We start from the raw sequence: 13,573 nt of genomic DNA on the forward strand, positions 1-13,573 counted from the left end.
GATGAAAGGGAGTACAGTCTTAGTGAGGACCTTCTCTCTTCAAAGGAGTCCATCATTAGTGAGGACCCTCTCTCTTCAAAGGAGTCCATCATTTCCCTGCTTCTGTGTGAAGTGCAGCCCTAAAGCTACAGGAGACCCAAAAATTGGCTCTTGATATTGTAAGATATAGTATGATAGTGGTTTTGGTGGATTACACATAACTTGAGAATGGATGTGAGCGGATGCAGCCTTTCTTCATCTGTTCCTGTTGCTACCTCGCCAATGCGGGAAATAGCAATCAAGTATGAAAGAAAGGAAAAATTGATGATGACAATGTTAATACACTTTGTATGTGAATTTGATGTTCATCAGTGTCAAAGTCCAATTTTATTATTTTAGGTTTCCCATGCACTTTTACCCTACTAACTTGCTTCATGATACTTTTATATTACAAAACCTACAAAATCAAACAGTCACATGTAAGCAGCATGGTATACTTAGTCTTTCCTCCTTTGTGGAGATGGTCTACATATAGAATTGCAGGTATCTATTCCTTAGTGGTTCATGACTGATGTTTTCTCCTGCCTTAGATGATAGAATGATGTACAACATGCTATACACCTACTTTCTGTGCTCCTTTGCAGAATTAACCAACAAATTACTATCCTTTAAGCTTCTACTTAATTCAGGATTCCTTTATGTTGTTTGCTAAGTAGAAGGCAGGTGTCTGTTTTAACTCATGTTTCAGATTTTGTATATGCAATACTTAAAAGCATAGGAGCTTTATGTAAAATGTATCTGAGATAAAGAAAGTTTTCCAATCTTATTCCCCTTTTTTTCTGAAAGTAATTCATAGATCATGCTCATGGGATAGCCACCTGGGCCCTGTAGTGAAAAATGGATGCCATTCCCATGATTTTTGCTTTATTTTGAATGAATGGGATGTTATTCCACTGGTGTTATAGAATGTTGACATCTTTCGTTAATTTGCAGATGAGTATATTTCATTTAGATTACATTGCTAGTTAGTGGATTTCAGTGACCATTGTCACTCTGTAAGAATAGCTCAAATTATAAAACAGCCAGCTTTTGGGAATAACATTTGGGACTCCACCCAACAGATGTCTTTGGTTACTTTTGTGGGTTTAACCCATTACAGTATATGCATTGGATATACTAGCCCTTTTTTGTTGCATATTCATCTGTGGCTGTGTACTGATTAGCACATTTGAGACCTTTACTAGTCCAACTATTCATTAGCTGACAGTCTTCTGTGGGGTTTCCTTATTTGTCTCATAGATTTTCTTGTTGCAGTGATTTAAACTTATTCATCTTGAAGTATGTTTCAGATTATTAGTAATACATGTCTACTGTCTGCATACCAACTATCAGCATGGGTCAGTCAGTCATCAGCATGTTTTCATATACCAGACTATCCTAAAAAGGGAGGAGTATCCATACAATGAAAGGATACTTCACACTATTTGCTGTCCTACATGTTGAGTTAAATCACTCAAGCTTATGCTAGCAACCAGATTGACATCGATGCCTCTGAGACTCATTTTATGTGCTACTGGGTAAGCATTTCAGCCAGCCAGAACTCACTTTGTTGATTTTAAGGTTACAGTAATTGTTGCACAGTGTTTACATCCCTAGAATATTTTAAATTCATGCATGAATTGAAAACACAACAGTGTGTGTAGGCTGGGTTAGTCCAAACATTTTAGGGAGGATGGTTGGAGTCAATGGGCACATAACATAGTAGTTTGTCTCCCCTGTGATGAATCATTGTCCACCAGCAACAATTCTCACATCCTCACAAGATTTTGCAATTTATGTTTCAAAAAATAGTATTAGTTATTATTGATTATGATATATCATTATTTTTTTATTATTGTTATTTTAGTAATTTATATTATTATTTTTATTATTTATGTATCATTATTTCTGGTTATTTCACTAATTATTATTATTATTATTATTATTATTATTATTATTATTATTATTATTATTATTATTAAAGTGTGTGAAAGAAGAAAGCTGAGAGTAAATGTGAATAAGAGCAAGGTTATTAGGTTCAGTAGGGTTGAGGGACAAGTCATTTGGGAGGTAAGTTTGAATGGAGAAAAACTGGAGGAAGTTAAGTGTTTTAAATATCTGGGAGTGGATTTTGCAGCAGATGGAACCATGGAAGCGGAAGTGAATAATGGGTGGGGGAGGGGGCGAAAGTTCGGGGAGCGTTGAAGGATGTGTGGAAGTCGATAACATTATCTCGGAAAGCAAAAATGGGTATGTTTGAAGGAATAGTGGTTCCAGCAGTGTTATATGGTTGCGAGGCATGGGCTATAGATAGAGTTGTGCGGAGGAGGGTGGATGTGCTGGAAATGAGATGTTTGAGGGCAATACGTGGTGTGAGGTGCTTTGATCGAGTAAGTAATAATAGGGGAAGAGAGATGTGTGGTAATAAAAAGAGTGTGGTTGAGAGAGCAGAAGACGGTGTTTTGAAATGGTTAGGTCACATGGAGAGAAAGAGTGAGGAAAGATTGACAAAGAGGATATATGTGTCAGAGGTGGAGGGAACGAGAAGTGGAAGACCAGATTGGAGGTGGAAAGATGGAGTAAAAAAGATTTTGAGTGATTGGGGCCTGAACATGCAGGAGGGTGAAAGGCGTGCAAGGAATAAAGTGAATTGGAACGATGTGGTATACCGGGGTCAACGTGCTGTCAATGGATTGAACCAGGGCATGTAAAGCGTCTGGGGTAAACCATGGAAAGTTCTGTGGGACCTGGATGTGGAAAGGGAGCTGTGGTTTCAGTGCATTATTACATGACAGCTAGAGACATAGTGTGAACGAATGTGGCCTTTGTTGTCTTTTCCTAGCACTACCTCGCACACATGAGGGGGGAGGGGGTTTTTATTTCATGTGTGGCGGGGTGGTGATGGGAATGAATAAAGGCAGACAGTATAAATTATGCACATGTGTATATATGTATATGTCTGTGTGTGTATATATATGTATATGTTGAGATGTATAGGTATGTATATTTGCGTGTGTGGACATGTATGTATATACATGTGTATGTGGGTGGGTTGGGCCATTCTTTCATCTGTTTCCTTGCGCTACCTCGCTAACGCGGGAGACAGCGACAAAGCAAAATAGATTATAAATAATAATTATCATTATTATTACAGGTAAAACTTCCAACATTCAAATGACTTAGGACTAAGCAGTGTCTGAATTTAGAAAATTTTGGGCATTGCAGCCCTAAACTTCATTAATGTGCACACAAATAATGCCGGTAAAACCAAAATAGTGAAAACATTAGAGTATGATAATTCTTTTTTTTTCCTATGATTTGCTGCAATTCTTTTCTTATGTGATACCAAACATTGCTCTTCTAGCTCATGTGAACACAGATCAGGAAGTTTTGATGGCATATACTGTGTTATTCTAAATATAATGAATATTTTTTGGGTTTTGTTGAATCAAAGAGGTGGAATTCTTACCTAGCTTCTGCACACCTTTGGTTCAAAACATTCAACATATGATTTGTAAAATGATGCAATATATTGTAGTTTTCATATAGCAATCATATACAGTTATCTTCAGTAGGTTCTTACCAAATGCATGAATTTATAATTGTCTCCATATTCAGAAAATCATAGGAGAAAGTAGGTGAAGTGGATGGATTGTTAGTAATGGCTTTTGTTTCATAACATTCAAGTTATGATTGCTGAAATCATTCAGTGAATTATATTCTTTGAATATTTTTGTACTCATTTCTCTTGAAATGTTTCATACATATCAAGTGAATTAATAGTCTTCTATATATTTAGATAGATTTAAGAGATAATTGCAGACGGAGGTGGGTATGTAAGGAAAGATATCTTTACCAATACATTCCCACCTCAAGTTTCTTTTTTATCTTTCTAGGTAAGTTAAGGACTATATCACTTGTTTCTTGGTTCCTTTATTATTTATATATGATATTCTTTCATTTCTTGTGAAACTATTTTTCTTTCTCATTATTTGGTATTCATGATGTTGTATTTTAGTGTTTGGAAGACTGATCTGGTGCTAGCATTAGGGTGAAATATTGTTTTGTTATTGGTAATGAATTTTTTCACATTTTATAACAATCATTGTTATACAAGCTCACGTTAATACAAATTAGGTAATTTTGATGGCATACGCTCTGGTTTTCTGGTATATTTCAGCTACTTCTGGGGTTATGTCTCACCAAGATGAAATTCTTACCTTGCTCCTGCGCCCCTTTAGTTCAAAATGTCAAGCTTATAATCAGTAAAATGGTTCAGTAAATTCTTTCATGTATTTTTGTTAACTTCTTTTCAATAGGCTTTTACCTATCTACTTATCCAGAAAATTGTAAGAGCTGAAAGGGGAAATAGATGAAGGTCTTACCTCATACTGATCGTTAGTGATGGTATTTTCACACAGCTCTGTTCAGAAGGTTCTACCTGTTGAATGAATTGATTACCATGTACATGCATATTTGGAAAAAATATATGAGAAAATGGATATGGGAATGTATGGGTAAGACATCTTTACCAGTGCACTTCCACCACAAGTATATTTCTCCTTAGTTAAGCTGAGAACTATATCCCTTTTGTAATACTCTGATTCTTTAATTTCATATTTAATTTTTTACTGCTATACTATTTCCTTAAGATTTTTTTTTCTTGGGAGACCAGTTTGTTAAGAGGATTAGGATTAACTATTTTTTTTTCCTTAATTGACAGTAAAATCTTATCATAGTTCTGCTAACTCACCTAAAACCAAATTAGGCAGTTTTGATGCCACACATTTTCAATGTTTTGTTGTACTGAGATGGAATTCTTATGTTTCTCCCATGCCGCTTGAGTTCAAAACATTCGACATAAAACTCATAACATGATTGCATATTCCGTATATTTCATGTACAGTTTTTTGTACATTTCTTCTTGATGCATGAATTAATAGTTATCTACCTTCTCAGAAAATTGTAGGAGAAAATAGGTGAAATAGATGGAGGTCTTACCTCCTCCGTGTTGTTAATAATGATGTTCATTTCAAAACATTCAAGATATGGTGATAAAATGATTCAATGTATTATATTTTTCACTTATTTTCTGCATGATTCACATCAAAAGGCCTTTACCTGATGCATTAAATGATAATCATCTTTAGACTTAGAAATATATTAGAGAAATTAGCAAAAGATTGGAGTGCTTTGGTAGGATGTCTTTACAAAGACACTCCCACCACAAGTTTCTTCTCCCTGAATAAGACTGACCTTATCACTTATTTCTTCATTGTTTTATTATTATTCTGTGATGTCCTTTCATTTCATAAGAGAGAAATCTTATTTTACTACTCTACATTTTATTGTTGAAAATATATTTTCACGTGTAGGAAAGCAATCTGTTGAAGGAATTAGGGCAAAATAATTTTGCTTTTGTCTTTGACTGACTACAGGTCTTTTCTTATATCAAACATTTTCTGGACAACTCATCTGTGCACAACTTTACCAGTTATGATGGCATTACAGTGGTATTCTGGTATGTTTCAGCTACTTTTGGCAAACTTTTTTTTTTCTTTGGCCCCACTCAATTTGCTGTAGCAGTTTTCTCTCACATTTTTCCAGATATGTAGATGGTTACTGAATCATTCATAGGGTAAGAAAATTTGGTAGAGAATTGCTTAAAAAAACACAATTGATATTGTTGGGAAGGATGTATGACCATCTGTTTCACCTTTTTTCTCATAATTTTCATATGTAAATAATTACCAGTTCATACATTAGATAAGAACCTACTGTTTATCTTATTTTATCAATAATATTGTGAATGTTTTAAACTGGGAGGGGTGCATAGGTCTTAAATTTACATAGAAAAACAAATGAGAAACACATGGAGGGTACAGGGATACCCCATTGAATACTCAAGATGCTTTCTTGGAGAAAATGCTTTCACTGGGTTCACTAATATATGTGATATGGTGATATGTTTCTAATAGTGTTCTGTTAAATCATCAATAAAACTCAGATGCATTAGAGTGAGAGTAGATATAAAGTGATCTTTTTTTGTCATTGTTATAGGAATATCCTTGATATTGAAAGATTCAATATATTTATTAGACAATTTAAAAAAAATTGAAAATTTTAGGTTCGAAAGGAAAACTCAGTGAAACATTTAAGGTTTAATATTACAAGGCAAACTGAAGCAGAGAGAATCAGATGTATTCTAAGAGTGACACTAGACAGTTTCACTTAATGTCAACATGAAAGGAGAGTAGAGCATTGTAGAGGGAAATTTGGGGAGTGATGACATATAAAATAGCTGGAATCTGTGATAAAAGAGTTTTTGGATATTTTAGTACCTCAAGAGATAAAGTTGAAACAACTTGAATATTTACTCAGGAAATTGGGGGTATATCCAGTGAATGTGAAAGGTATCATCAAGTATTTGTAGACTGTTTGGAACTTAAATATTACTGCTAAGGAACATTACAAAATTAGCAACATGTGTGTGTGTGTGTGGAGATGTTTTCTAAGAAGGTGAGTGATAGATCAAGCAAGGAAATGCCCATTCCCCAGGGATCAGGTAATGTGGAAAGAAATGGTGAGCAGAAATTAGGAAATAATTACAGGGCTGAAACTGGACCTAAAGCAACAGTGTTAGTAGTCAAACAGGGATTGGGGAACATTGAATTTGAAGGACAGAGGGAATGAAGCTGTGGAAAAGGCAGTATACTCTTTTAGAGATGGAACAGTCAGGGAAACCTTAGAAACATTAAGTGGAAGGTTTCAAATAGCACTGTGTTCAGAATGAATGTAGGATGGTGAAAATCCAGATCCTGAATAATACAAGTGTTAAAATGGATAAATCACTAGTGCAGGGAGTTACCATGAAGTTGAAATAATAGGTCACTGGTGATTTTAGGGTTAGAATAAGATGTATTCCATATATAGAGAAGAAAGGGCAATCAAGGAAGAAGAGAACATAAAAGATAAGCGCAAGGGCTTAATGGACGTTCAGAATGCACATCTTCAGATGATTGGATCTGGGAATTGGTAGGTTCACTTAAAATATTGGGGATGTCCAGTGAGTTTTATATTCAGTATGGGGTGATGTAGGTAGGAAGAATATAAGCAGACTAAAGAAATTTCTAACAAGAAGGAATTCAGTTGGATATTACTCAAAGGTGATAGACCCAAGGATGAGCAATAGAGAAATAAGTACTGTCAGCAAGCAAAATACTCAAGGCATCAGTAGAGACAGAAGTGCAAAACAGCTCCATTACTAGCTCATGGAGGACAATAATGCGAAGTGATGTGGGTCTCAGTTGAAAATTATTAGATACAGATGGAATGGTAGTAAATGTAAAAGCTATTTCAAGGAGCAAAACATACAAAAAACTTGTATATAATTGGAGTAGTGGAAAAGAACTTTCTGTAACTAATTTCAGCAAACCCTGAGCTAGAGTTAGAGGCTTGTGAGAGGAGGATGGAAAAGGTGATAAAATGTGAAATACCCACCAGAAAAATGGAAAGACAGTGTGTTGAAGAATCTTTGGCAGTGCCCACCTTTACCTTTGTTCATCCAAACATCTTTTTTTAATATACATTTCTTTTTTCTTTGTTTTTGCATAGAAGTGAAATACTGATTTGTTTGATATATTAATATACACAGTATTACAAGGTAATACTCTGTTGAGGAACAAGTGAGAGGAGATGTTTTCTCCTCCACCCACCTTTCCATCACCATCACCAAAAGTTTTTGCTTTCATCCTCACTCATGGGATTGTTTAATTTTTGTAAACTAGATTATTTTTTGTTAACTATAAATGTGGTGGATTCCATATCAGTAGGAAAACAGTGCTACTGTTACAGTACATGTGAATGATTGCTTGGGCAAGCAGTTACCAGATATTTCCATACACATTTTTTAAAACTTTCTGCATTTTTCCATGTCTACATTAAGTGAATATTTTTTCCATGAACTATGGATAATTAAATCACCAGAAAGCAGAGACCAGGTGTAGCTTTGATGTGAAAACTGCTTACCCCAAAGTTTTGAAACATATGTATGGTTACTGGAAACATGAGGATTTTCCATAAAAGGTACTGGAATGAAGCTTTTTCCAGTTACTAGGGGATTCTAGAATCAAGAGTTCCACAATTGAGAGAATGGAAAAGGAAATGTATGGTAAATTATTTACAATGTTTATCTGACATATTAGACATAAATTAGATTATGATTCTTTAATTTGATTGCTACTTATAACCCCCTGAACATCAATATTTACTCCTGTAACTACCTATGTATACTGTATAGGAGTGGGAGTTTTACACTCCTTGGGGGCATCTCTTGAAAACTCTCTTTTACAACCTCTTGAATTTATGTATACTGTCTGCATTAACTATGTCCTCAGTCAATCTGTTCCTGTAATCTACCACTCTCATACTATAAAAGTATTTCTTTACATTCCTATTTACAAGTTTCTTACTTAATTTCATGTTATGTCTTTTGGTTCCTCTTTCCTACATATCTCATAGCACTATCCACTTTTCTCTTCATCAGTCCCTTTTGAAAATGTAATGGTTGTGATTAAGTCACCTCTCTCCCTCTTCTGTCTTCTAAGGTGAGCAAATTTTAAAGCGTCCAGCATTTTCCTATAGCTTAGCTATAGTCTATAGTACCCTCCTCTGGATCTTCTCTGTGAATTCCTTGTGCTTCTTTAGGTGCAGTATATTTCAGTATTGAATTTATGAAGGATATGAATAGCTTAATATTTTTTTCTAATCCATGCCCTTGATTTTCTGCTATTTGCCAGTAGACAGTTTGCCTCCTTAGCTTTTCTCCTAATGTGGGACTGTGGTGACAAGTTAACATGATGTCTCCTCCCAAGTCCCTAACACAGAATCCTGAAGCTTAATTCCTGCTAGGTAATAATGATATTGAGGCCATCTTTTGCTTTGTCCCATCCTCAGTACTTTAATTTGTTAGGGTGATGGAGTGTGTTTAGGTCCCCTTGTGAGCAATGCAATCCTCTTCAATTTTTACTTCCCCTCATGACGTTTGCATCATCTGCAAACATATTTAGGTAGGATTCTGTGCCTTCAGGCAAGTCATTTATGTAGATCAAGAAGGCTAATTGTCCAAGAACCAAACCTTGTGGCATTCTGCTGGTCACCTTATCCCATATGGGAAAGGCTCCTCAGACATGTGTTGTTTGTTCCCTCCCACCAAGATAACCTAGTCAGCGAAAGAGTTTGTTCCTTATTTCTGCTTGGTGATTCAGCTTCATAATTAGCCTCCTATGTGGCAGTGTCAATTGCCTTCTGGCATTCCTGAAACAGACGGTCCACCCAGCCTTCCCTGTTGTCCAGGACTGAGCTCACTCTCTCGTAAAACACTAAGAGGTTAGTTGCACGTGACCTCCTTTTCCTAAAACTGTGCTGTCTCACACTAAGGAAATTTTTCCTCCACAGAAAGTCTCCACTTGCTTTCTAATTATCATTTCCTCAACCTTGCGCACTAAACTTGTTAGTGAGACTAGTGTGTAGTTTAATGCCTCTCCTTGGTCTCCCTTCTTATATATAGGTATGACATTTGCCCTTTTCCATTCCCGTGGCACTATGTCTCTCTCTAGTGACATCTTTAATAGTAATTCAAGTGGTCTGTAGGATATTTTTCCTCCACAGAAAGTCATCCACTTGCTTTGTTGTAATCTTTTCCAGAACCTTACACTCTTTAAACTTGTTAGTAAGACTGGTGTATAGTTCAGTGCCTGTTTTTGGTTTTCTTTCTTATGTATACATATGACATTTGCCCTTTTCCATTCCCATGGCACCATTCCTCTCTGCAGTGATGTCTTAAACAGTAATTCAAGCGGTCTATCAGGTGTATCTGCACACCTCTTTAGCACATATGATGAAATTTGATTAGGACTATGAGCCTTGGATGGGTCAAGTCCTTTTAGTATTCTCTTAATATCTTTTCTAGATTTCGGTGATTTCCAAAACCTGCTTTCCATTCCATCTCATTGATGTTGGGTCTACAGTGTTTTTTCATGCGAAAACACTTTTGGACTTGCTGTTCTGTTCATCTTATATCCTTACAACATTCTCTATAATGTTTTTTTTTTTTTTTTTTTTTGCCGCAGTCTCCCGCGTTTGCGAGGTAGCGCAAGGAAACAGACGAAAGAAATGGCCCAACCCACCCCCATACACATGTATATACATACGTCCACACACGCAAATATACATACCTACACAGCTTTCCATGGTTTACCCCAGACGCTTCACATGCCCTGATTCAATCCACTGACAGCACGTCAACCCCGGTATACCACATCGATCCAATTCACTCTATTCCTTGCCCTCCTTTAACCCTCCTGCATGTTCTGGCCCCGATCACACAAAATCTTTTTCACTCCATCTTTCCACCTCCAATTTGGTCTCCCACTTCTCCTCGTTCCCTCCACCTCCGACACATATATCTTCTTTGTCAACCTTTCCTCATTTATTCTCTCCATGCGTCTAAAACATTTCCAGCACATCCACCCTCCTCTGCACAACCCTATCCATAGCCCACGCCTCACAACCATACAACATTGTTGGAACCACTATTCCTTCAAACATACCCATTTTTGCTTTCCAAGATAATGTTCTCGACTTCCACACATTCTTCAAGGCTCCCAGGATTTTCGCCCCCTCCCCCACCCTATGATCCACTATATATATATATATATATGTATGTATATATATATATATATATATATATATATATATATATATATATATATATATATATATATATATATACTTCCCACGTATTCCCTGCGTGTCGTAGAAGGCGACTAAAAGGGAAGGGAGCGGGGGGCTGGAAATCCTCCCCTCTCGTTTTTTTTTTTTTTTTTTCCCAAAAGAAGGAACAGAGAAGAGGTCCAGGTGAGGATATTCCCTCAAAGGCCCAGTCCTCTGTTCTTAACGCTACCTCGCTATCGCGGGAAATAGCGAATAGTATGAAAAAAATATATATATATATATATATATATATATATATATATATATATATATATATAGGGGATAGGGGAGAAAGAATACTTCCCACGTATTCCCTGCGTGTCGTAAAAGGCGACTAAAAGGGGAGGGAGCGGGGGGCTGGAAATCCTCCCCTCTCATTTTTTTTAATTTTCCAAAAGAAGGAACAGAGAATTGGGCCAGGTGAGGGTATTCCCTCAAAGGCCCAGGCCTCTGTTCTTAACGCTACCTCGCTAATGCGGGAAATGGCGAATAGTTTGAAAGAAAAGAAGAAAATATATATATAGTTGTTGTTCGCTGATGATACAGCGCTGGTGGCTGATTCATGTGAAAAACTGCAGAAGCTGGTGACTGAGTTTGGTAAAGTGTGTGAAAGAAGAAAGTTAAGAGTAAATGTGAATAAGAGCAAGGTTATTAGGTACAGTAGGGTTGAGGGTCAAGTCAATTGGGAGGTGAGTTTGAATGGAGAAAAACTGGAGGAAGTGAAGTGTTTTAGATATCTGGGAGTGGATCTGGCAGCGGATGGAACCATGGAAGCGGAAGTCGATCATAGGGTGGGGGAGGGGGCGAAAATTCTGGGAGCCTTGAAGAATGTGTGGAAGTCGAGAACATTATCTCGGAAAGCAAAAATGGGTATGTTTGAAGGAATAGTTGTTCCAACAATGTTGTATGGTTGCGAGACGTGGGCTATGGATAGAGTTGTGTGCAGGAGGATGGATGTGCTGGAAATGAGATGTTTGAGGACAATATGTGGTGTGAGGTGGTTTGATCGAGTAAGTAACGTAAGGGTAAGAGAGATGTGTGGAAATAAAAAGAGCGTGGTTGAGAGAGCAGAAGAGGGTGTTTTGAAATGGTTCGGGCACATGGAGAGAATGAATGAGGAAAGATTGACCAAGAGAATATATGTGTCGGAGGTGGAGGGAACGAGGAGAAGAGGGAGACCAAATTGGAGGTGGAAAGATGGAGTGAAAAAGATTTTGTGTGATCGGGGCCTGAACATGCAGGAGGGTGAAAGGAGGGCAAGGAATAGAGTGAATTGGAGCGATGTGGTATACCGGGGTTGACGTGCTGTCAGTGGATTGAATCAAGGCATGTGAGGCGTCTGGGGTAAACCATGGAAAGCTGTGTAGGTATGTATATTTGCATTTGTGGATGTATGTATATACATGTGTATGGGGGTGGGGTGGGCCTTTTCTTTCGTCTGTTTCCTTGCGCTGCCTCGCAAACGCGGGAGACAGCGACAAAGCAAAAAAAAAAAAAAAAAAAAAATATATATATATATATATATATATATATATAGGAGAGATAGGTAGTATGTTTGAGGAAAGGAACCTGGATGTTTTGGCTCTGAGTGAAACAAAGCTCAAGGGTAAAGGGGAAGAGTGGTTTGGGAATGTCTTGGGAGTAAAGTCAGGGGTTAGTGAGAGGACAAGAGCAAGGGAAGGAGTAGCAGTACTCCTGAAACAGGAGTTGAGGGAGTATGTGATAGAATGTAAGAAAGTAAATTCTCAATTAATATGGGTAAAACTGAAAGTTGATGGAGAGAGATGGGTGATTATTGGTGCATATGCACCTGGGCATGAGAAGAAAGATCATGAGAGGCAAGTGTTTTGGGAGCAGCTGAATGAGTGTGTTAGTGGTTTTGATGCACGAGACCGGGTTATAGTGATGGGTGATTTGAATGCAAAGGTGAGTAATGTGGCAGTTGAGGGAATAATTGGTATACATGGGGTGTTCAGTGTTGTAAATGGAAATGGTGAAGAGCTTGTAGATTTATGTGATGAAAAAGGACTGGTGATTGGGAATACCTGGTTTAAAAAGCGAGATATACATAAGTATACGTATGTAAGTAGGAGAGATGGCCAGAGAGCGTTATTGGATTACGTGTTAATTGACAGGCGCATGAAAGAGAGACTTTTGGATGTTAATGTGCTGAGAGGTGCAACTGGAGAGATGTCTGATCATTATCTTGTGGAGGCTAAGGTGAAGATTTGTATGGGTTTTCAGAAGAGAAGAGCGAATGTTGGGGTGAAGAGGGTGGTGAGAGTAAGTGAGCTTGGGAAGGAGACTTGTGTGAGGAAGTACCAGGAGAGACTGAGTACAGAATGGAAAAAGGTGAGAACAATGGAAGTAAGGGGAGTGGGGAGGAATGGGATGTATTTAGGGAATCAGTGATGGATTGCGCAAAAGATGCTTGTGGCATGAGAAGAGTGGGAGGTGGGTTGATTAGAAAGGGTAGTGAGTGGTGGGATGAAGAAGTAAGATTATTAGTGAAAGAGAAGAGAGAGGCATTTGGACGATTTTTGCAGGGAAAAAATGCAATTGAGTGGGAGATGTATAAAAGAAAGAGGCAGGAGGTCAAGAGAAAGGTGCAAGAGGTGGAAAAGAGGGCAAATGAGAGTTGGGGTGAGAGAGTATCATTAAATTGTAGGGAGAATAAAAACATGTTCTGGAAGGAGGTAAATAAAGTGCGTAAGACAAGGGAGCAAATGGGAACTTCAGTGAAGGGCGCAAATGGGGAGGTGATAATAAGTAGTGGTGATGT

General features: G+C 37.4%; 1 protein-coding gene across 8 annotated transcripts in view; it reads left to right on the forward strand.

Annotated features, from left to right (window-relative positions):
- The window catches only part of LOC139755950 (uncharacterized), a 1,365,710-nt gene that overhangs the window by 1,251,114 nt on the left and 101,023 nt on the right, over positions 1–13,573 (forward strand). The window lies entirely within an intron of this gene.

The sequence above is a fragment of the Panulirus ornatus genome, chromosome 20 (genome assembly GCF_036320965.1).
Source record: "Panulirus ornatus isolate Po-2019 chromosome 20, ASM3632096v1, whole genome shotgun sequence".
Classification (NCBI taxonomy): Eukaryota; Metazoa; Arthropoda; class Malacostraca; order Decapoda; family Palinuridae; genus Panulirus; species Panulirus ornatus.